Genomic DNA, 21,957 nt, shown 5'->3' with positions numbered 1-21,957 from the left:
GGGCCAACGGGGGGTTCGAGGCTGGCGCAGCGCCAGGGATGGCATCGGAGCTGACTGATTACCTCCTGTACCGGCTGTCCTCATAGACCCTGCAGCTCCCCCTTCTCAGCCCCGACATGTCGGCGGTCTCTGAGACAGCACCTTGGGCAGAACAAGGTGCCCGCTGTGAAGCTCAGAAGAGATGCTGTTTGTCCCCTGAAGAGGGTGTGCCACCGTGCCACTTGCTGACTCACATCCCCTCCCCCTGCTGCTCGCTGGTCTCCCACCTCGGCGATCAGGCCTGACATCTGCTTAGCTCGGGAGCGCTGACAGGCTCACACCGCACGAAGGCATGGCTGCGGGCCAGCGAGCCATGCTACCTGCTGTTGGAGGACTTCTGGATCACTCCTGTCCTGGGGATGGGCTCAGACTGAGAGAGGCACCATGTAACATTATCTAACATGCCATTTTAGGCAGCTAGTTATGTAAATAGGCAATTCTCAAGGCTGGCAGGTGAGAGGATGAATTTTAAGAAGACAGAGCACAAAGGTGCATGTTTGCTCTTCAAAATCTGTCACCATAGCCCCACTTCCCTGCGATTTCTCCGATAATGGATATGTGTTTGATTTCTGTGCATGTAATGCTGGGGGACCCTGTGTCTGGGGGGGCTGTGGAGGATTCTGTCTCAGGGTCTTGAAAGATGAGATGAGATGAATAAGCTTTTCTCTGGTTCCTGAACTGTTCTCTTTCCTCCTTGTAGGAGGGCAGAACGCTAACACTTCAGCTCCCCAATCGTCTCTGAGCTGAGAGGAGCCGACTTAGCTATTTGAATGCCAAATGATCTAGAATATAGCTTATACATACGTGCAGACAATGTAGGGCATGAGAGAGAGGCTGATTCTGCAGGGGAGGAGTCTCATCTGTCCACATGGCTGGCTGGCTCCTCTCAGATTTAGTCACAGATCGTTTTTTGGACCAATTTGTTCATGAAATTATTTTAGCGACCCCTCAGCCCTTGCCTCTTTGCTGACTTTGAAACAGGATCACAGGTGTTATTTATAGGTCTTTGCCAGTGAGAAGGGCACTCAGTGGTTAAGCAGATTGTCGCTGGACTTCACCCACTTTACCCTCGGACTACATGCTTTCTTGACCTGGGGAAAGATGGTGTGGGATTTCAAGTCCTACGTGAAGGGAAAGTGGAACAGTGGGTTTCAGTAATACACTAAGTCCCTGATAATTTCGTCTTTGATCAGTGTCTCAATCACTGAGTTATGTCCCGACTGCTGCTACCTTCTATTTAACGGCAATTCGCAAAGCACTCACAAAGCACTGAAGCACAAGAAGCCCTTGAAAAGTCAGCACGGTAAGAAGCTGGAAAGAGGTTACCTGGTGAAATTAGTGCTGCATTCCTGATTTTTTTTTTCTGAATGGTAAAAAAATATAAAACCATGGGACATGGGATTCTTCTAGGCTCCTTCCCTCACTCAATTTTAAAAGACACAAACCATACAAATTAGGGTCTTGAAGAGATAGACGTGCACCCATGTTCACAGCAGCATAATTCACAACAACCAAAAGGTGAAAGCAACCCAAACGACAATTAACGGCTGGCTGGATACACAAACTGTGGTATATCCATTCAGTGGAATATTATTCAGCCTTAAAAAGGAAGGAAATTCTGACATATGGATGAACATTGAGAACATTATGCTAAGTGAAGCAAGCCAGTCAGAAAAAGACGAGTATCGGAAGATTCCACTTTTGTGAGGTACCTAGAGTGGTCATATTCATACGGACACAAAGGAGAAATATGGTTGCCAAGGGCTGGGGTTGGGGGAGAACAGGGAGCTGTTATTTCATGGGTATAAAGTTGCCGTTTTGCAAGATGAAGAGTTCTGGAGATTGGTTGTACAACGTGAGTGTACGTAACACTATACATTAAAAGTGGTTAGAATGGCACATTTTCTTATGCTTATTTTATCACAAGTAAAAATACAAACCATTCCCTCCCCCCAACAAATCACAAAATTCATGGAACTTAAATTACTTAATACTTAAATATCCTGGCTTTAAAAACACATATTCTAACACATATTCTAAAAGCCTGCTTAAAAAGTTCCTGTTGAGGGGCGCCTGGGTGACTCCATCACTTAAGTGTCTGACTCTTGATTTTGGTTCAGGTCATGTTCTTACCGCTGTGAGATGGAGCCTGATGCCCTGGGCATGGAGCCTGCTTAGGATTCTCTATCTCTGCCCCTCCCCCACCCACGCGGGTGCTCCCTCTCCCCCTCTCGAAAAATGAAATGAAATGAAATAAAATAAAATAAAGCTCTTATTGATTTAGTCACCTTTGTCCTGATCTGTTGATTTCTGTTTTTTTTAGAATAAAAAGTTCAACTTTGGGTGGGAGGATTCTCTAGTGCCTGAGTGGCCTTCTCTGATATCCTTCTTTGTGAAGCCCAGTAAATTCAGGAAAGGAAATTAGGGCCCTGGGGTTTCAGGCTATTGTTGCATGAGTTGGTATGAGTAAAGGGAAGGCCTCTAGTTTCTGTGGAAAATGACCGGGGCATACGCTGAGTACCCATGAGTTCAGCCGACAAAGATATAATGTTGGGCTGGAATAATCTAGAGCAATCGTAAGAACTGAAATAAATGTAAACACCAAGCCAAATGGTCCTCAAATGCTCATGGTACAGTTTGTGTTTCTCCCCTAAAGTCAACGTCCAACTCCAACATGCTCCTTAATTCAGCCACGAGAGCACAGGTCCACTTGGTCCAGCCATCTGGAACAGTGCCAGCTGACTCATCTCTTTGGTAATGCTTCTTCCCAACTGTGTGTTAGTGAGTGAGCTTGAGCCAGGTGAGCTAATATCTGTGACTGATCTCCCAACTTGGAATTTTCTCCACTATATAACAAGTGTGGTGCAGTCACACCCTCTACTGCCAATGCTTCCAGAACTCCAGACTTCAATCCCAACGCCCATAGGCAGGATGTGGAATTGGAGACCATCAGAAATGAGAAGAGAAGGCTACTGTGAAGTTCCCTGGGATTGAGTTTTCTTGCATTGGAATGGGAGGCGTTAGGGAAAAAAGTCTGATCAAGAGTGTTTCAAAGGGTTCCAAAGACCAGATGAATTGTAAGGAGCTGAGCCACTGAGTAAACGTCTCTGATGCCAAGTAATTGGGACCCATCTTGGCAGTGGGAGGGGATAGGAGACTCAGTTGTTTTAGGTTGGAATTCTAAGGGTGTCCAGTAACTAAATGGAGAAGGGCTGTAGATAGAGTGAAGGAGGAGAACCTGGGAACTGACCTGGATACTTTTTTTTTTTTTTTTAAGACTTTATGTTAAGTAATCTCTACCCGAAATGTAGGGCTTAAACTCACAACCCCGGGATCAAGAATTGCATGCCATTCTGACTAAGCCAACCAGGCACCACTGACCCGGATACTTTTATCTTTGGTTGTCCCTCTGCCCCTAAGGTTTTGGGCTTCCCCTCTAAGGTAACCTGCCTCTGGTCTGAGTTGAGAAGGTACTTCTGCTGGGAGTTAAAGCAGGGAAGCAGGCAGCTCAGTGGTGGTGGGCAGGGTCAAACACATCCTTAGAAGAAACGAGAATCAGAGAGAGAGAGAGAGGTGAAAAGCCTTCCTGTTTGCTCTTGCCAACCTGATTCCCCAAGATAAATGTCAGCCATCAGTCCACTGGAATATTTAGTCTCTTTTCTCCACTACTGTTGGCATCAGCTCTCAGATCATAAACTAACGAACAAAGGAGGAAATGATTCCAAGATGGTGCCACACAATTTGGAAAACCGATCCCAGACATTCCATCTCGTTTCAGCTGAGAGCCCTGGTCCCTGCTTCACTTACACACACATCCCGCGTGTGTCTACACTCCAGGGTGTGAGGGTGCGGCTGTCTGGAAACCATCATCTCACGACTGCCTCCTGCTTTCTCCCATGGTGCCCTTTCTCACTGTCCCACTTCCCCTACCATCACCGCTGGCCAGTACAGTGTCCCAGCCCTGGGCAGTGGACCCTGAATAACAGGTTTAATTTTTTCCATTGGAAAGAAGCCAAAAGATTCTGACCGCTGCTTTCTCAGTGTGGGTATCTCCCCCGCATGGAATCGCACTAACTCAAACATCTCCACGTGGGGTTGGGGGGCTGGGAGGGGTGGGTAGTTGGAAACACCCAGATGACTAAGCAGTTTATCACTCTGTTTGCTCAGGTGATAAACAAGCCTGGCAGTTACCACCTCCCTCCCCAGGAAAGCCCAAGCCCCTCAAGTTTCAAGTTCCCTTTCTGTCTTAAGGGATGCAACTCACACACTTCCTGAGTCCCACAATCAGTTGCATTTATCACCTCGCTATTGTCCTTTCTTGGAGGAGCAGAGTTTGAAAGGGAAAGGTGAGTCCGGCTCTGTCCCTGTTGCTTTCATAATGCCTGTTTTGTTGGCTGCCAGGGAGCCCAGGGCTGCAGCTTGTTCCCCTGCTGTGTCTAATATACTGGGAGTAGTTATCTCCTTGTTAGCCCTGTACCTCTGTCTCTGGTCCAGGGAAGGGATCCTGGGAAGTCCTCCCTCACCCTCCTGGCTATGTGGGGGAGACATCTACCTTGCTTCTTTTCTGCCGCTTTGGCTGCCATGTCTTCTTCCTGAGTGCCTGTCTGAATTTATCATTCAGGACCAAGGAGGCTGCTCTGGCTTTAAGAAAAATGGCTCTCCCGGCACCAAGTGGATTCCTGCCCGGGGTGATGTCTGCAAAAGAGCAGAGGTGGAAGAATCTCACGGTGCCGTTTCAAGGGCCACCCGTGTCTTTCGGGACCAGCTGCTCTCCTGCCAGCTACATGGTCCTGTGGATCTGATTTATTCTTTCATCATCAACAGATAAGTCTTAAAAGAACGGTTCAGAAAATCTGGAGGCCTGCAGAAATCGTTGCCAGCTCTGCTCTACTTACCGGCGCAGGGTAAAGATGGATTTGACAGGCAAGAGCCCGAAGACATATGGTATTTGTGCTGTGGGTTATGTGTCTGATGAGAGTTCTCAGCTGTCTGATTTCTTCCCACCAATTCTTTCGACAAAGGCCCATGTGCCTGTGCTACTGGCCTGGCAGAATTTTGAGGATCTCTGAGTCACTGCCAGATCCTTGAACAGGCCACCTCACCCAGCCTCCTGCCTTCTAAGCAGTGACAGTATTTAAGTCATCCCAAATAAAAGGGGGGATTTACTCTATTTTAAAAGATCCTCAGAGAAGGAATTAAATTTGGCTCATTTGGATGCATTCTGGGAGCAGCTATCAGGACATTATTTACATCAAGTTTAAATTCTTCAAGTGGAAGAAATACCTGGGACATTCTTAAAGCCTGAGGGTCAGGCAATTGCTAAGAATCAGCCTCAGTAACAGAGCTACAAAGTCCTCAATGGATAGAGGAGGCACTATGTAAATCCCGATGAATGAATCAATGTTTTTTTTTTTTTTTTTAATCTGGAAAAACAGATTGGGAAAAACTTTTAGAAAGCCAATTTGTAAACACCTTAAGCAAACAGAAAACAGGGTAATCAACCACAGAGCACATAAATTAAAAAAAAAAAAAAACCTGCCAGATTAATCTAATATTATTTTGTGGCTGAGGGTCAGGTCCGGTGGTCAGGGAGAAAGCACTGTGTTTACTCTCTCCTGGCCTTTGCACAGCTTTGGATTCACTCCCATATAACCCACCCTCAATAAACTGGGAAAACATGGTCAGACCACAGAGCTATTGGGGGTGAGAGGCCCTGGCAGCAGAGGCAAAAAAGATTGGGTAGCGGGGTCTCGTGACAGCCCAGAGCGGTACCCAGCAGAGCGCACAGGGGCCTGTCGCCGGCCAGGAAGGTTAGAGCATCTCCGTCAGTGACTTGGGTGATGGGCCAACATCTCCATCAACTCGGAGGAGAGGTGGTTAGCCACTGAGAAGATGTGGGACTTTCCCTTCAGCCCATAATGAATGGGGGAGAGATGAACCTGGGGACTTTGAGGAATTGTAAAAGTGGCCAGGAGCAAGTGAAACAAGGAGGGTTGGATGTCATTGCTCTACGGGGCGTTGCAAGATAGTTTAGGATAAAATCGTTAGGAATATAGGCTTCAAATCAGACAAATCTAGATGCGAATCCTGCCAGTTGCCTTATGGTAGAAAAGCCATCAGACTTCCCGAGTCCAGGGCCTCGGCAAGCCCGTAAGGACTTCTGTGAGAATTAGAAGAGGGTGGCTGACCTGGAAAGTGGAAATGTGCCGGTTTCAGTTCCTCCCTGCCTCCTCGGCGGGGACAGACTCGTATAGGCATATGGGGGCTGCCCTCCCTACCTTATTTCAGGAACTTACCACTCTGGGCCTCAGTTTCCCTATCAGTAAAATGAAGATCATGGTAGAGATTTGAGGTGATTACATGAGATCATACAAACGGAGTGCTTAGCAAAGTGCTGGGCACACAGTTGGCCTTCAACAACTTGGAGCTAAAATAAAAAGGGGAGAGAAGATTGTGCTGTCCCCTCTCCCTACTGCCCCTGAGTCTTGTGGGGTATACCTCTGGGGTGCAACTCATCAGAAACTTGTGTCCTCTTTGCCTTCTGGTCTGACAATGGAGGGAGGGCCACACAAGGCGGGAGGAGGAAGGGGCTGGTGGCCTTCCATATTTACCATATTCACCCAGGGGAGGATCACTTTTGGGGGGGTGTAGTGAAGAGGAAAAACAGAACTAGGTAGGACATCTTCCCTTCCCCATTGCTTCTCAATCCCTGATCTTGTATGCACGGCCCAAGCCTGGACGAGAGGTTAGAGATCCCAGCTGGAGAACGCATTCTGGAGGAAAAGTGAGCAGGAGGTAACAGGGGTCCTTCTGGCTCTAAGACATCTTCTGTAAGACTGACTGCATGGGTTCTCAGCTGCTCCAGATTTCCTGGAGGCAGAAGGCCCCAGCACCAGCCTCTGTTAAGTCTCTCCAGCACTTTGGTTAATCAGGGTTTTGCAAGGCCCGGAGCTCAGAAGGTGGTCCCCAAACCCGCTGGGAGATCAACAGGCACTAAATGCCATTCCTGGTGAGTCGTAATGCCCTAAGACTGTGGGAAAAAATCAGCAAGCTACAGGAAAGGAAGATGAAGAAGGGAAAACAGAGTCCTGGCACAGCAGGGTAAGTCGTGCAGGACAGGCTGTCTCTAGAGTGCACTTGGACCAGCTTGCCTGCTGTGCTGCTGCCTTGGGTGGCACATCCAGGAGGAGTGTGAGACCAACCCTAGGCCAGACCAATTGCACCTGCTCTGACAACTAAAAGTGTCAGTTAAAATGAATACTGAGTGAAATTCACATCAAGGCATAAATGGTATCAGAGCCTCTGAGGGCAGGACTTGAGACGTCAGTGACTAGGAAGCAAGTGGATCCTGGGGGGAGCGCTAGTGCAGAGCAGAACAGAGCCCCAACCAGCCCCCCCCCCCCCCCCCCCCCCCCCCCCCCCCCCCCCGGCCCAGGACAGGCTCAGGAGAAGCAAGCAGGAGCGCTCCCCTCTGTAGCCACCAGAGGTCATTGGCTCCCGTTACCAGAGCTGCAGGCGGCTCCCGTCTGCCCGGCCTGTTCCTCGCCTTCCAGACCCAGCACAGCCAAGACATTCACTGTCTCTCTCCGGCCCAGGAGCCAACACTGACTGGGGGGCGGTGGGGAGGGGAGAGGACTCCTCACAGAACATCCTCCCTCACCCCCTGCCAGGGGAGGCCCGGAGCCAAGCCCTGGGCTCAGGTCCTCAGCTTTTGCTTTCAGGAAGCTTGTTCTGAGCAGACTGGGGATGCACAAATGGCACGGTGTCCCTGGCTGCCTGTGGGTGCCCCAGCCTCTGCTCCCCACCGTCCTTCACACATGAAGAGCCCCAGGGAGCGTCTTCCCTCACAAGTGGCCTGGGAGCCAGGGTGTCACTCACTCTGCTCTTTCCTTCTCCACACGGAATCCTGGGCAGGCAGCCCTGCACCCCAAACACCTCCATCCAGAACACTGAGCACACTGTTTAAACCATCAAGAGCTGGAGACTTGACATGGACCTACAGCAGACTCAGGAAATTCTTTGTCCCAAACTAAATACTTTGTATTAAAACAAAAAACAAAAAACAAAAAACAAAAAACAAACTCTTCTGGTTCACAACATCACCATCCAGTCAGAGACCTTTGCTCTTTCCTGACATTCGGTCACTCACAGGTCTACCTGCTGGTCATCGTTGCTCGCCTGAACACTGATGAAAATCCCTACCACTAGTCTTTCCGTCCCAGCCTCTTCTCAGCCTCCACTCAGCTCCCGTGCAAATCTGACCCCGCAGTCCTGCTGTTCCAAAGGCTTGGCGGGCTCCCCGCTGTCCAGAGTCCAACCTCACAGCCCAGCCCCCCACAGCCCGCTCCCTGGGGAACCTTCCCCCACAGCCTGGTGGGGCTCTTACCGCTCCTTAAACACCCAGCTCTCAGCTTGGCTCCCGGCCTTTATGTGGGCTGGGCGGTTCCTTCTGTGGCGGTGCCCTCCTCCCTCCTCCGGGTGAATACTCCCCCATCTGCCCAGATCCAGATGAAATGTCCTCTTCTCTCAGGGCTGGCTGTTCCTTCCTAGGTGTTTGTGCCACATTTATCATGTCAAATGGCAAGGTCTCAGTTCTATGTTAATGTGGCCTGACCAGAAAATGGGCTACCTGAGGACAAGGACCTTGACCAAGTGTCCATGTTGCTCTGGAGTTACCTCAGTGACATATGCATTATTTGGCACTGAGGAAGGGCTCGGTGAATGGTCGATGAGTGAATTAATGTTCTCAGTGAAGGTTAAGTCACATAACACGATAAAACCAACCAGTGCTCCGCCAGAACAAACGCTGGAGGTAAATGGCAGCCTGCAGCTGTCTCCCTTCCTGGTGGAGGAGCCAGAGTGATTACAAAGGAGGCGGGTGGGGGGGGGCGGCTTGTCGATCCCCACCCCCCATCCACTACTCCTCTCATTGTCTCTTGACACTCATATACTGAGCACTTGCCACTGCTGGCCAGGAGGCTATGGAAGATCGTACCTAACCTTCACCCCCAGTTTATAGAGGAGGAACCTGGGGTTTAGAAAGGTTGCCTCAGGGCATTCAATCAGCAAAGTGAAGGGCAGCAATGGGGCTTGACTTCAAGCAGCTCTCAGGACGGTGCACCTGATCTTAGCACTGGCAGTGAGAAGTCCTGGGGTAGAGTCCCAGCTCCACCATCGTCCAGCTGTAATCTCGGACCATTCTCTTCATCAGTGTGGGCTGCTTCCTCATCTTGCCACCGAGCAGACGTGAGGCTCTGGAGGCGTCTAATAAGTACCATGTGCAGTGCGAGCACAGAGGACGGTGACTACTAATCTTTGTGGCTCCTCCTCCCTTTCTCAGTCATGTCATTTGTTTCCTTCCCCAGCTGTCCTAGACTGTATGTTCCTTCCCTAGACTCTAGTCCCTATTTCTGAGCACTTTTGGGACTTGACAAGGTCAGCTGAGTTTCTACACAAGGAGCTGTCCATTGTCCTTATCTTGATCATCTGGAAACCCAGTGAGCCTGCAGCACTCAAGTGTTTCAGTTCCTATGCCTCTGTGTCCTGGAAGGGACATGGTCCCCCCGGATGCTCTAACATTCTGGCCTGTTCCTCCCATCCTCTCATGACTGCCCTTTCCATTCCCTCCTTCTGGGGCTCATCACAGTAACCTCCATCTACTTCCCTTCCTCTACCTGCCTTTCCCCCCCTCACCCTCTGCCCCACTGCTCCCTTAACACCCAAACCTGCACCACTAGGGGTAAAAACCGGCCCCAGAATGCCCCCCTCATGTCTTGTGTGAGGGGCTGCATTTGTAAGTGGGGTCTAGGGAGGGACTTCTGTGGGATGCTATACCGACTCCTTGGTTCCCTTCTGATTAGGGCTTTCCTCGCAGTCAAGTGCGTCCTGGGACATGGGTGCAAATGCAGGCAGAGGCCATGGTACAAGGATGCGCTGAACTCGCCTCTTCCTTAATTTAAGGGAAAATAGCTTCCCCTTCTTGCCAGAGCACAAAGGTTTTTTCCTTTTTATCATCCAGGACCATACTTCTCCCTTCCCAACTCTCATAATTGTGATAGGGACAACAGTCCCATGATGGGAGCCTGGCAGTCTGATTTCTCACCCAGAACTCAAAAGATAGCTATTTATACCTGTCGTTTCCTTTAGCATCAGAAAAACCGCATGAGGAGGGGGAAAGGAGCAGTTCTATTTCACAGGCTCCTTCATTCATTCACTCATTATTCATTCACTTAGCAAATATTTGCTGGGATGCTGGATTCCATGCTACACCACAGGAGGCCAGGGAGCTAAAGGTCCAGATGGAGGCAGGGGAGGATAAAGATGCAAATGAGTATAATAGACAACGAAGGCTCTTACAGCAGTAGCTTGAGTACTAGTGGGAGCTTAGAGGAAGAAGCATAAAAGTCTGGGAAGGGGCACCTGGGTGGCTCAGTTGGTTAAGCATCTGACTTCGACTCAGGTCCTGATCTTGTGGTTCATGAGTTCGAGCCCCGTGTCAGGCTCTGTGCTGACAGCTCGGAGCCTGGAGCCTGTTTCGGATTCTGTGTCTCCCTCTCTCTGACCCTCCCGTTTATGCTCTGTCTCTCTCTGTCTCAAAAATAAATAAACGTTAAAAAAAAATTAAAAAAAAAAAGTTAAAAAAAGAAAGTCTGGGGAGACTTCATGGAGGAAGTGACACACATGCAGAGAGGTTGCTTCTGGTAAGGGAAACAGCACATGCCAGCACATGGAAGCACGTCTGAGGAGCTACAAATAGACTGGGACACCTGGAATATGAAATGAAGGAGTTAAAGTGTTGGTGGCAGCAGTTGGACAAGTGGGAAATGCCAGATCATATGTCCACCTCCGAAGAGGTTAAGCCTCTGCTCTGTAGGCAAACAACTGAGAGACCCTGGAGAGTTGTGAGCAGGGCAGGGGCATGATGCACTCAGGTGGGGGGTGTGGACGGCAGACTGGGGAAGGGGACGGTGAGGGGTAGGGAGACCAGGCAGAGGCCGCCGCAAGAATCCTAAGAATCTGGGTGATCAGAGGGTAAGTTGGGTCACCTGGAGGGTCTGCAACACTTCGGATCTCTGAGATTTCCCCAAGTGGGAGCCCGGAGAAGACTCTCTACGTCCTCTGGGAGCCATTAATATGGAGCCGTGGTCTTGCCCCCACTTCATGGCAACACCAGGCAAGAACCGATAAGCCAGCCTTGTTTCTCCCAAGGCACTCAGCCAGGGCCTCTCAGCTCTTCCCCCTCTGCAGAGAGTGCTGGGAAAGACTTCCACACCACTCCTACTCCCCAAACCTCCACTGCTCCAGGGGGACACAGCCCTTGTTCTAAGCATCCAGAGGAGCCCTGCCTGAGGAAGGAGAGGGACACCCTCCCCCACCTCACTGTCGGGCACACGCAGGAGGCCAGGGAGCCTGCTGATTTTTCTTTTGCTCTGGCTCATTTTCCTTCTGGAGCAGCGGGCTCATCTCCTGCATTTTTAATAGCTGAGCGTATTTAGCATTCAGCACACACGTGTGGGTTGATAAGGCCCAAAGAGAAGGCAACAAGCCATGCAGGGAGGAAAGCCTCCTCCCTGCTCCCGCCCACATCAACGGGTTTGCAGGTTTCATTTCCCTATGGCTCCCTTCCTGGACTAGGATAGCCGAAGTGACAGCAGGTGGGAAAGTCAGACTGGCTGACTTAGTCCCTATGCGGGGCTAGTCCCCTGGCTGAGTAGGAAATCAGAAGTAAAGGCTGAAATGTTCATTTTAGCTCAAAAGGGCTGAATAGCCATAAATCCCTTTTGACTTCCACCTAGAGACAGAATCATCTTGTGCCCCTCCCTCCACCTTTATGGGCTCCATGGACACCTGGATGGCAAGACCACGGGCAGGGTATTCTCTGGCCTGATCCCCTGCAGGACCATGCACCAGTGGAGAGGGGCTCTGACTGGGGGCTGGGGGGGGGGCGGCGCTAGGAGTGCTGCTGGGGAGACCCGCACGGGACAAATTTGGTAGCACAAGGATGCCCTCTCTGTTTCTCCCTTTCTTCTAACGCGGAATTATTTTTTAACCTCCCCATCCACAGAAGGGAGCAAATAACAAACCCACGGGCCATTTCACCTTGCATGAGATGCCAGGAGGTCAGCCTCAACTCAGGAGTGGCGTTTTTATTTCTGTACATGGGAGTTTGAGCTACTTGGAAAAGGGCGCCCCTAACCTGATGTTAAGTTGAGCTACTTGGAAAAGGCCGCCCCTAACCTGATGTTAAGTCTGATCTGAAGGCCACAGTCCACCACCTGCACCCAAGACTTATGCTTTTCTGACCTCTAGGGGCTGCTACAGAGCTCCTCTGGGGCAGGGGAGTCTCTGCACCGCCCGACTGGGACCTCTAGGCCGGTTCCCACCTCACACCCAACAGCGGCAGGCTAATGTGGGAGAAGAGCAAACGTTCCTTCCACCCTAGAATCTATCAGTTCCAGCAGGGAGCGTAACATCCCAGAGATGCCAGGAGCCACATTCATACACCTGTGAATCAAAGAACCAGAGGGGCTTACCAAGGGTCACCTGGCCAAGGTGTCCAGGTTTGTGCGGTCTGACACAGAAGCTACTAGCCATTTGTGGCTATTGAGCATTTAAAAAAGTGGTTGAGGAACTGAATTTTGAATTTTATGTAACTTGAATAAGTTTGATTCAGTTATTAGAAAATGTTTAGGGGCGCCTGGGTGGTTAAGTGTCCGACTTTGGCTCAGGTCATGATCTTGTGGGCTTGAGACCTGTGTTGGACTCCACACTGTCAGCACAGAGCCCGCTTCAGATCCTCTGTCTCCCTCTCTCTCTGCCCCTTCCCCACTTGCATGCTGTCTCTCTCTCTAAGATAAATAAACATAAAAAAAAAAAAAAAAGAAAGAAAGAAAGAAAGAAAGAAAGAAAAAGAAAATGTTTAAGTGTGTCTGGAACAACTTGGGTTTGCGAATTCATTTTATGATCTCTAGTTGTTTATGAAACCTAAAAATGGATAAAATATTTCTGATGAAAATTTGGTGTCCAAATTGATGGGTGCTGTAGGTGTAAAACACACAGGATTTCGAAGACTTGGTAGAACAAAAAAACAAAAATTATCTCGCTGATTATACGTTGAAATTATAAGATGGTGGATATATTAGGAAAAAAGTAAAAATTATCTGATTATATGTTGGAATTATAAGATAGTGGATATATTAGGGAAAAAACCCAGAAAATTATCTCACCGATTTATGTTGAAATTATAAAATAGTGGGTATATTAGGTTAAATAAACTATATTATTAAAAATTGTTTCCTTTCCCTTTTTCCAACGTGGCTGCTAGAAAATTTACATTTCCACGCGTGTCACACATTACATTTCCATTGGATGGCACCAGCCCAAACACGTGTAGATAAAAGGTTAACTGTCCCAAGAATAGAAATCTTACAATTCTTTTCAACGGTCAGATCAATTTCACTCAATTCGACAAATATTTACTGACAAGGGGACCATGTTTGCGGAGCATGAGGCCCCACCATGCAGGAGATTCTGCAATTACTTCTGAGCAGAAGGAATGACACGAGGTCTCACCTGTGGCAGACCATGGACAGAGTCATGGGAAAGGTAAAAATGAAGGGTCCTGGGAATTAAAAGGGAGATGCCAGCATACCAGTGGCCTGCAAGGAGGGAATGCGTGAATGGCAGGTAGAAGAAGGTGGCCAGTGGGACAGGCAGTGAGGGCAGTGGGGGATTTGGACCAAGAAAGAGGGCCAGGATGCTGTGGGAAGAATCTCGACTTTGCAGTCCCTGCCTCCTCAGGGCTGTCTTCCCCGGGGCCCCCGACTCTCCTCGGCCCTGCCCTCGGCCCCTGCTTCTCTCAAGCCACGTACCTTCCCCAGAGGGTGCATCTGTACCTACGGTCTCAAGGCCTGTGTCTCCACTGATGACTGTCAAAGCTCCATTCCGAGCCCACACCTCTCTCCTGACCTCTGGGTCCAAACGTGCAATGCCACCAACCAAACATCTCTATGCGGACCTTCCTCGGATACAGGGATGCCTAGTTTTACTGCATTTCCCTTTGTTGAACTTTGCACAAACTGTGCTTTTTTTTTTTTTTTTTTTTTTTTTTTTTTTTTTTACAAACTGAGGCTGTGTGGTAACACTGCGGTAAACAAGGCCATTGGCACCATTTTTCCAATGGCACGTGTTTACTTCATGCCTCTGGGTCACATTTTGGTAATTCTTGCAATATTTCAATCTTTTCATTATTATTATATTTGTTGTCAGCGATCTTTGATGTTACTATTGTAATAATTGTTTTGGGGTGCCACGAACCGCCATACGAGATCGCAAACTAGGTGACAAACACGTGTATTGATTGCTCCACTGACCAGCTGTTCCCTGGTTCTCTCCCTCTCCTCGGGACTCCCTATTCCCTGAAACACAACAATTATTGAAATCAAGGGACACCTGGGGGGCTAAGTTGTTTAGGTATCTGACTCTTTGTTTCAGCTCAGGTCATGATCTCACGGTTTGTGAGATCGAGCCCCACGTTGGGCTCTGTGCTGACAGTGTGGAGCCTGCTTGGGATTCTCTCTCTCTTTCTCTCCCTCTCTCTCTGCTCCTCCTGCATGCTCTCTCTCACTCTCAAAAATAAATAAATAAACTTAAAAAAAAATATCGAAATCAGGCCAGTGAATAACCCTACAATAGCCTGTAAGTGTTCAAGGGAAAAAAAAGTCACACGTCTTTCATTTGAAACCAAAAGCTAGAAACGATTAAACTTAGTGAGGAAGGCCTGTGGAAAGCCAAGACAGGCCAAAAGCTAGGCCCCTCGCACCACACAGTTAGCCAAGTTGTGAACACAAAGGAAAAGTTCTTGAAGGAAATTAAAAGTGCTACTCCAGTTGAACACGTGAATGATGAGAAAGCAAAACAGCCTTGTTGCTGCTAAGGAGAAAGTTTGAGTGGTCTTGGACAGAAGATCAAACCAGCCACGACATTCCTTTAAGCAAAGCCTAATCCAGAGCAAGGCCCAACTCTCTTCAATTCTATGTAGGCTGAGAGAGGCGAGGAAGTGACAGAAAAAAACATTTGAAGCTAGCAGAAGTTGGTTCATGAGGTTTAAGGAATCTCCATAACATAAAAGTGCAGGGTGAAGCAGAAGGTGCTGTTGTAGAAGCTGGAGTAACTCTCCGGAAGATCTAGCTGAGATCATCAATGAAGGTGGCTACACTAAACAACAGATTTTCAGTGCAGGTGAAGCAGCCTTCCCCTGGAAGAAGATGCCATCTGGGACTTTCATAGCGAGAGGGAAGTCAATGCCCGGCTTTAAAGCTTTGAAGGACTGGCTGACTCTCCTGTTAAGGCAGCTGGTGACTTTAAGTTAAAGCTAATGCTCATCTATGATTCCGAAAATCCTAGCGTCCTTAAGAATCACACTAAATCTACTCTGCCTGTGCTCTCTAACCAATACAACAAAACCTGGATGACGGCACTCTGTTTACAACATAGTTTTCTGAGTATTTGAAGCCCACTGTTGAGACCTACTACTCAGAAAAGATGCCTTCCAAAATATGACTGCTTACTTAAAAAATTTTTTTTAATGTTTATTTTTGAGAGAGAGAGAGAGAGAGAGAGAGAGAGACAGAGGACAAGTGGGGGAGGGGCAGAAAGAGAGAGAGAGAGACAAACACAGAATCTGAAGCAGGTTCCAGGCTCCAAGCTGTCAGCACAGAGCCTGATGCGGGCTCAAACTCATGGACTGTGAGATCATGACCAGAGCTGAAGTCGGATGCTTAACTGACTGAGTGCCCCAGGTGCCCCAGAATAGGATTGCTTATTGACAATGAATCTGGTCACCCCAGAGCTTTGATGTAGGTACAATGAGGTTCATGTTGTTCTTATGACTGCTAACACAACATACATTCTGTAGCCTATGGATCAAGGAATCATTGTGTCTTTCAGGTCTTATTATTTAAGAAATAGACTTCATAAGGCTATAGCTGCCATAGATTGTAATTCCTCTGATGGATCTGGGCAAAGTTAACTGAAAACCATTTGGAAAGAATTCACTATTAAGTGAATTAAGAGGGGTTCGAGACTGTAGTGGAGGAAGTAACTGCAGACAGGTGGAAACAGCAGAACTAGGATGAGAAGATGGAATGAGATGAGAGTGAGGAGCCTGAGGACGGGGCTGCATGGCCACGATCTCATGATGGAACTTTAATGGATGAGGAGTTGCTTCTGATGCATGAACAGAGAAAGTGGTTTCCTGAGATGGAATCTACTCCTGGGGAAGATGCCCAGAAAATAGTTGAAATGACGACAGAGGATTTAGAATATTGTATAAACTGGGGCAGCTGGGTGGCTCAGTCAGTTTAGCATCCAACTTCAGCTCAGGTCATGATCTCACAGTTCATGAGTTCGAGCCATGCATTGGGCATGCTGCTGTCAGCACAGAGCCTGCTTCGGATCCTCTGTCCCCCCTCTCTCTGCTCCAGCCCCGCTCACGCTGTCTCTCTCACACAAATAAATAAACGTTAAAAAAAAGAGAGAACATTGCATAAATTTAGTGGCAGGGTTTGAGAGGGCTGATTCCAATTCTGAAGTGGGTAAAATGCTATCAAACAGCATGGGAAGCTGCAGAGAAATCGTTTTTGAAGAATCCATCAATGTGGTAAACTTTGTTTGTTGTTGTCTTACTTTAAAAATTGCCACATGGCACAAAAACAGACACTCAGATCAACGGAACAGAATAGAGAACCCAGAAATGGACCCACAATGTATGGCCAACTAATCTTTGACAAAGCAGGAAAGAATATCCAATGGAATAAAGACAGTCTCTTCAGCAAGTGGTGCTGGGAAAACTGGACAGCGACATGCAGAAGAATGAACCTGGACCACTTTCTTACACCATACACAAAAATAAACTCAAAATGGATGGAAGGAAGCCATCAAATCCTAGAGGCAAAAACTCTTTGACCATGAAGTTGCTTCATGGCAACTTCTTACTCAACACGTCTGCAGAAGCAAGGGAAGCAAAAGCAAACATGAGCTATTGGGACCTCATCAAAGTAAAAAGCTTCTGCACAGCAAAGGAAACAATCAGCAAAACTAAAAGGCAACTGACAGAATGGGAGAAGATATTTGCAAACAACATATCAGATAAAGGGTTAGTATCCAAAATCTATAAAGAACTTACCAAACTCAACACCCAAAAAACAAATAATCCAGTGAAGAAATGGGCCAAAGACACGAATAGACACTTTTCCAAAAAAGACATCCAGATGGCCAACCGACACATGAAAAAATGCTTAACATCACTCATCATCAGGGAAATACAAATCAAAACCACAATGAGATACCACCTCACACCTGTCAGAATGGCTAAAATTAACAACTCAGGCAACAACAGATGTTGGCGAGGATGCAGAGAAAGAGGATCTCTTTTGCATTGTTGGTGGGAATGCAAGCTGGTGCAGCCACTCTGGAAAACAGTGTGGAGGGTCCTCAAAAAATTAAAAATAGAACTATCCTGCGACCCAGCAATTGCACTACTAGGTTATTTACCCAAGGGATACAGGTGTGCTGTTTCGAAGGGGCACATGCACCCCCATGTTTATAGTAGCACTATCAACAACAGCCAAAGTCTGGAAAGAGCCCAATGTCCACTGATGGATGAATGGATACAGAAGATGTGGTATATATATATATATATATATATATACACACACACACACACACACACACACACATACATACACAATGGGGTATTACTCGGCAATCAAAAAGAATGCAATCTTGCCATTTGCAACTATGTGGATGGAACTGGAGGGTATTATGCTAAGCGAAATTAGTCAGAGAAAGACAAATATCATATGACTTCACTCATATGAGGACTTTAAGAGACAAAACAGATGAACATAAGGGAAAGGAAATAAAAATAATATAAAAACAGGGAGGGGGACAAAGCAGAAGAGACTCATAAATATGGAGAACAAACTGAGGGTTACTGAAGGGGTTGTGGGAGGGGGGTGTGCTAAATGGGTAAGGGGCACTAAGGAATCTACTCCTGAAATCATTGTTGCACTATATGCTAATTTGGATGCAAATTAAAAAAATTAAATTTAAAAAAAATTGCCAGTCACCCAACCTTCAGTAACCATCAACTCGAGGCAAGACCCTCCACCAGCAGAAAGATTATGTCTCATTGAAAGCTCAGATTGAAAAAAAAAAAAAAAGAAAGCTCAGATGATGATTAGCACATTTTATAGCAATAAAGTATTTTTAAATTAAGGTGTATACATTGTTTTCTTTAGACACAATGCTATTACACACTTCACAGACTACAGTGTAGTGTGTACATAACTTTTATATGCATTGGGAAACCAAAAAATTCATGTGACTTGCTTTATCGTGATATTTGCTTCATTGTGGCAGGACCCGAACCTTCAATATGTTTGAGGCATGCCTGTACTTCATACTCCAATGACTTCCCAGTTTAATTCATCCTCTCCTCCCCACCCTAAACTCTGGCCCTTTCTATCCTCCTCTTGAGAAAGTGAGAGGACCGGTCAACATCCAGTTGTCCAAGTCTGGACCAGTCTTCTCTTGCATTGCAAGCTGTGTGTGCAATGAACACTAGAGTCCTGTGGTGTGTTCCTCCCTAGTATTTGTCCCCGCTGGCTCCTTCTGCACATGTCCACGACTGCTGCCTGGGTACAGGACGTCACCACAGCTCACCTGAATTATGCAAAAACACCCTCACTGCTTCCTGAGTGGCCCCTCAAGCCATCCTTTACACTGGGGGCAGCTCAAAGCTGCTCCTTTAACAGCCCCATGAGGCTTTCAGGATGGACTCCCAGTCCCTACACTTAGCACACCCAGTGGAACTTTCTAATATGGCCCTGCCCGCCTCTCCCCGCATGCAAATACGATTGCACATTCTGGTCCTTTCGCCTGGGACCCTCTTCCCACACTCAAAATGTTAAAAAACAATTGTGTTAAAATATATACAACATTTACCATTGTAATCCAGTTTTCTTTGTCTAGATTATTCCTACCTATCCCTCAAATTCAGCTCACGTGTGACCCCTTCTGAAAAACCTTTTCTGAGTTCTCAGGCTGAGGTAGGTGCCTGTCTTTTGTGCTACAAATATCTTGGCTCTTATCCCATTGCATTCTGTGTTAGCTTATGTCTCTTTTTACAGACTCCCTAAGAGAGTCTGTGTCTTATTTAATCTTGCATCCCCAAGGCTTCAGTGTATGGTTGTACAGGTTATGCACTGCACTAGGATGTCTGATTGAGGAAGTAGGTGACGAAGACCATTAGCCAATTATGCACTCTAGGATGGGGCTGTATCCAGGCCTTTTTCTATCTTGCACAGGGATGCCATAGGAGACATCAGAGGGCCCTATGTACCCTCAGGCCTTGTTATCGAATTGGCACATAGTATTACAGTAGGTGCTAATTAAATGTTAAATTGAGTGCAGACAGGTGGATGGATGTTCTATGCAAAGGTACCAGAGGAAGACACGGTGGGTAAGCTGGGATAATGGCATGGTACTGGACGATTGGTTTAGGGGGTTTGGAGCCAGTTTGTAGAGGGTCTCTTATGTTGGGCTAGGGGCCTAACTCTTAATCCAGTAGGCAATGAGGAACCTTTGAGAATTTTTGAGAGGACTGTGACTTAGAATCACAAAATACTCAGGCTTGAAAATGGGACTCAGAGAAGTGAAGTGACTTGTTCAGGTCACACAGAAAGTTTGTGGCCAAGTCCGGGCTTGAATTGGCTTTTTTTTTTTTTTTTTTTTTTTTTTTTGCTCCTGGCTCAGTGCTGGCTCTTCTATACTGCTCCCAGAGAAGTCTGCCTGAACGGAGGTGGAGTCCTCCCAGCCTCCAAGAAAAGTCTTCACAGCCTTCCTGAAACACACCCCTGGCGACAGAGGGCAGGGGGACGACGGCCCGGCTGGCTGGAGGTGAGAAAGGAGGACGAGGCTGCAGTGAGCCTCCTTCTGGCCCACCCCTTGTTCGCCTTCAGATCTGTCTGCTTGAAGGTGGGCACATCACCCATTAGCTTTCTGCTCTTCACACAAGGCAAGCGTTCTGGTTTTTTGAGCCCTTTTTGTTTTGTTTTCTCCGTAAGAAGGATTTCCCTCCTTGCGACACTTTTGGTTGCTCTTCTTCGGGCCCTGGCTAATTTTTTTCAGACTCTTTCAGAACCACCTTCTGCCCTATAGCAGGTCTTAATGAGCACGTGTGGAGTTGGCTTCCACGGAGTGTGGACACTGATCTAACCCGGGGTCTCCCCGAAGGCTGGCCTCCCGCGAGAATGCTTGGTGCCGTGTCTCACCCTGCCGGGACCATGTGTATCATCGGACATCTGTGGTGTTCATGCTAGGATCTTCTGTAACTCCTGATTCTCCTTCTGGCTTATTCCTCATGAGCCCCTTGTCCAGCTCTCCTCGTCCGGTTTCTCGATACCTCCGTTCTGGACTCTGAAGCAGTGACTTTATCCTTGTCCTTTTTCAACTTCATTTCTCTAGTGTTTCAGAGAGATTGGACATCTCGGCCTTTATTGCCAGTTATAAGGGCTCCGTCCTTTGGCGCACACAACAATGACATGATCGTCACATATGTATCGAATGCGTGCTCTGCTCCAGACATTGTGCTTGCTGCTTTGTAGCGCTCTTAACCCTCACACGATGCCACAGGGTGGAGCTATTATCAGCTCCGTTTTATAGATGTGGAAAATTGAGACACACTAGATCAAGCAACTTGCCCAAAGCCACCCAGCTGAGATCTGTAGGCAGGTGGGGATCCCACAGCTTGTGCTTCTGTTGAGACACCTGGTGCTGCCTCTGCAAACAAGCTTGGAGGCACTCTGAGAGGTCACTGATAAAATAGAGACTCACACTACGTGCGAGCAGGTCCAGGGGCCACCAACCGTCACTCTCCGGCTGGATCTTCCCTAACCTGCTCCGTCCCTAACAATTCGAGAGAACACAGCTTGCCCACAAGGCCCACCTGTTTGACAGGTAACTCCCCTCCTTGACACCTGTGTCTAAAGCTTTCTAGTGTATTGCAAGAGGCTCTTTTCATTGATCTGGCATAATGAGCTCTGTACAAAGTCATCATAATTTCCAGAGAGCAGTGACAAATTAAATTGATGGATGATGTCAGTCCACAGCTTTACTAGGGATGAACTTAAGTGTAATTAACGATCATTAATTAACAGAACACTTTTTCCCTTTAAATATATAAATGAGGCAGGCTCCACACTTATCCCCTGTCTGCCTTCACGATGCCCGACCGAGAAGGCTACAGGCTCTGTCATAAGCCCGTCCTAGGTGTTCCAAGTAGAGGCTGTCAGCATTTGAAGATATTTGCCTTCTGCTTCCTGTCCTCCTTTCCAGTTTGGTCCCTGAGCTGTCCAGCCCATGGGTAACCTTTTCTGACTCTTCGGTAAAGACTGAGATTAAAACAAAAAAAATGAACCAAAAGGTTCTGATGCTTCACGGGCCCCCTGCAGCTAGCTCTCCCCAACCCCATCAAAGGGGTGCCATTCTCTTTGGATTTCCTCTTTTCCTCCAGTGGTCAGCTCCCAATGACCTCTGTGCCTCTGTGAGCAGCTATTCCCTGAGCCGAGGCCTGGCTGTTTGAGGCAGGGAGGTTCACCGGGGGCCTGCCTCCCAGGGCCGAGGGGCTGGCCTGGGGCCTCACACCCCCTAGGCAAACTGTTTGAGCTTTTGATGATTTACCTCAATGCTTCTCTTCACTGGGGCGGAAAATTGAGAGATGACCACATAACTGAGGAATATTTCCCTGTTACCTTTTCCTGAGACCCAACTTGGCTCAGCTCTCAGGGACAGCAAAGTGTCCCCTGTCAGGCATATGTAGTGCTTTCAGGTCCTGGGTTCCCTCTTGGAGTTTGG

General features: G+C 47.9%; 1 protein-coding gene across 9 annotated transcripts in view; it reads right to left on the bottom strand.

Moving 5' to 3' along the window:
* The window catches only part of ATXN7L1 (ataxin 7 like 1), a 244,259-nt gene that overhangs the window by 31,909 nt on the left and 190,393 nt on the right, over window positions 1–21,957 (bottom strand). The gene's annotated exons all lie outside the window — the stretch shown is intronic.

This window comes from Panthera tigris, chromosome A2, assembly GCF_018350195.1.
Source record: "Panthera tigris isolate Pti1 chromosome A2, P.tigris_Pti1_mat1.1, whole genome shotgun sequence".
NCBI lineage: Eukaryota > Metazoa > Chordata > Mammalia > Carnivora > Felidae > Panthera > Panthera tigris.
This window is presented reverse-complemented; position numbering and strand designations above follow the sequence as displayed.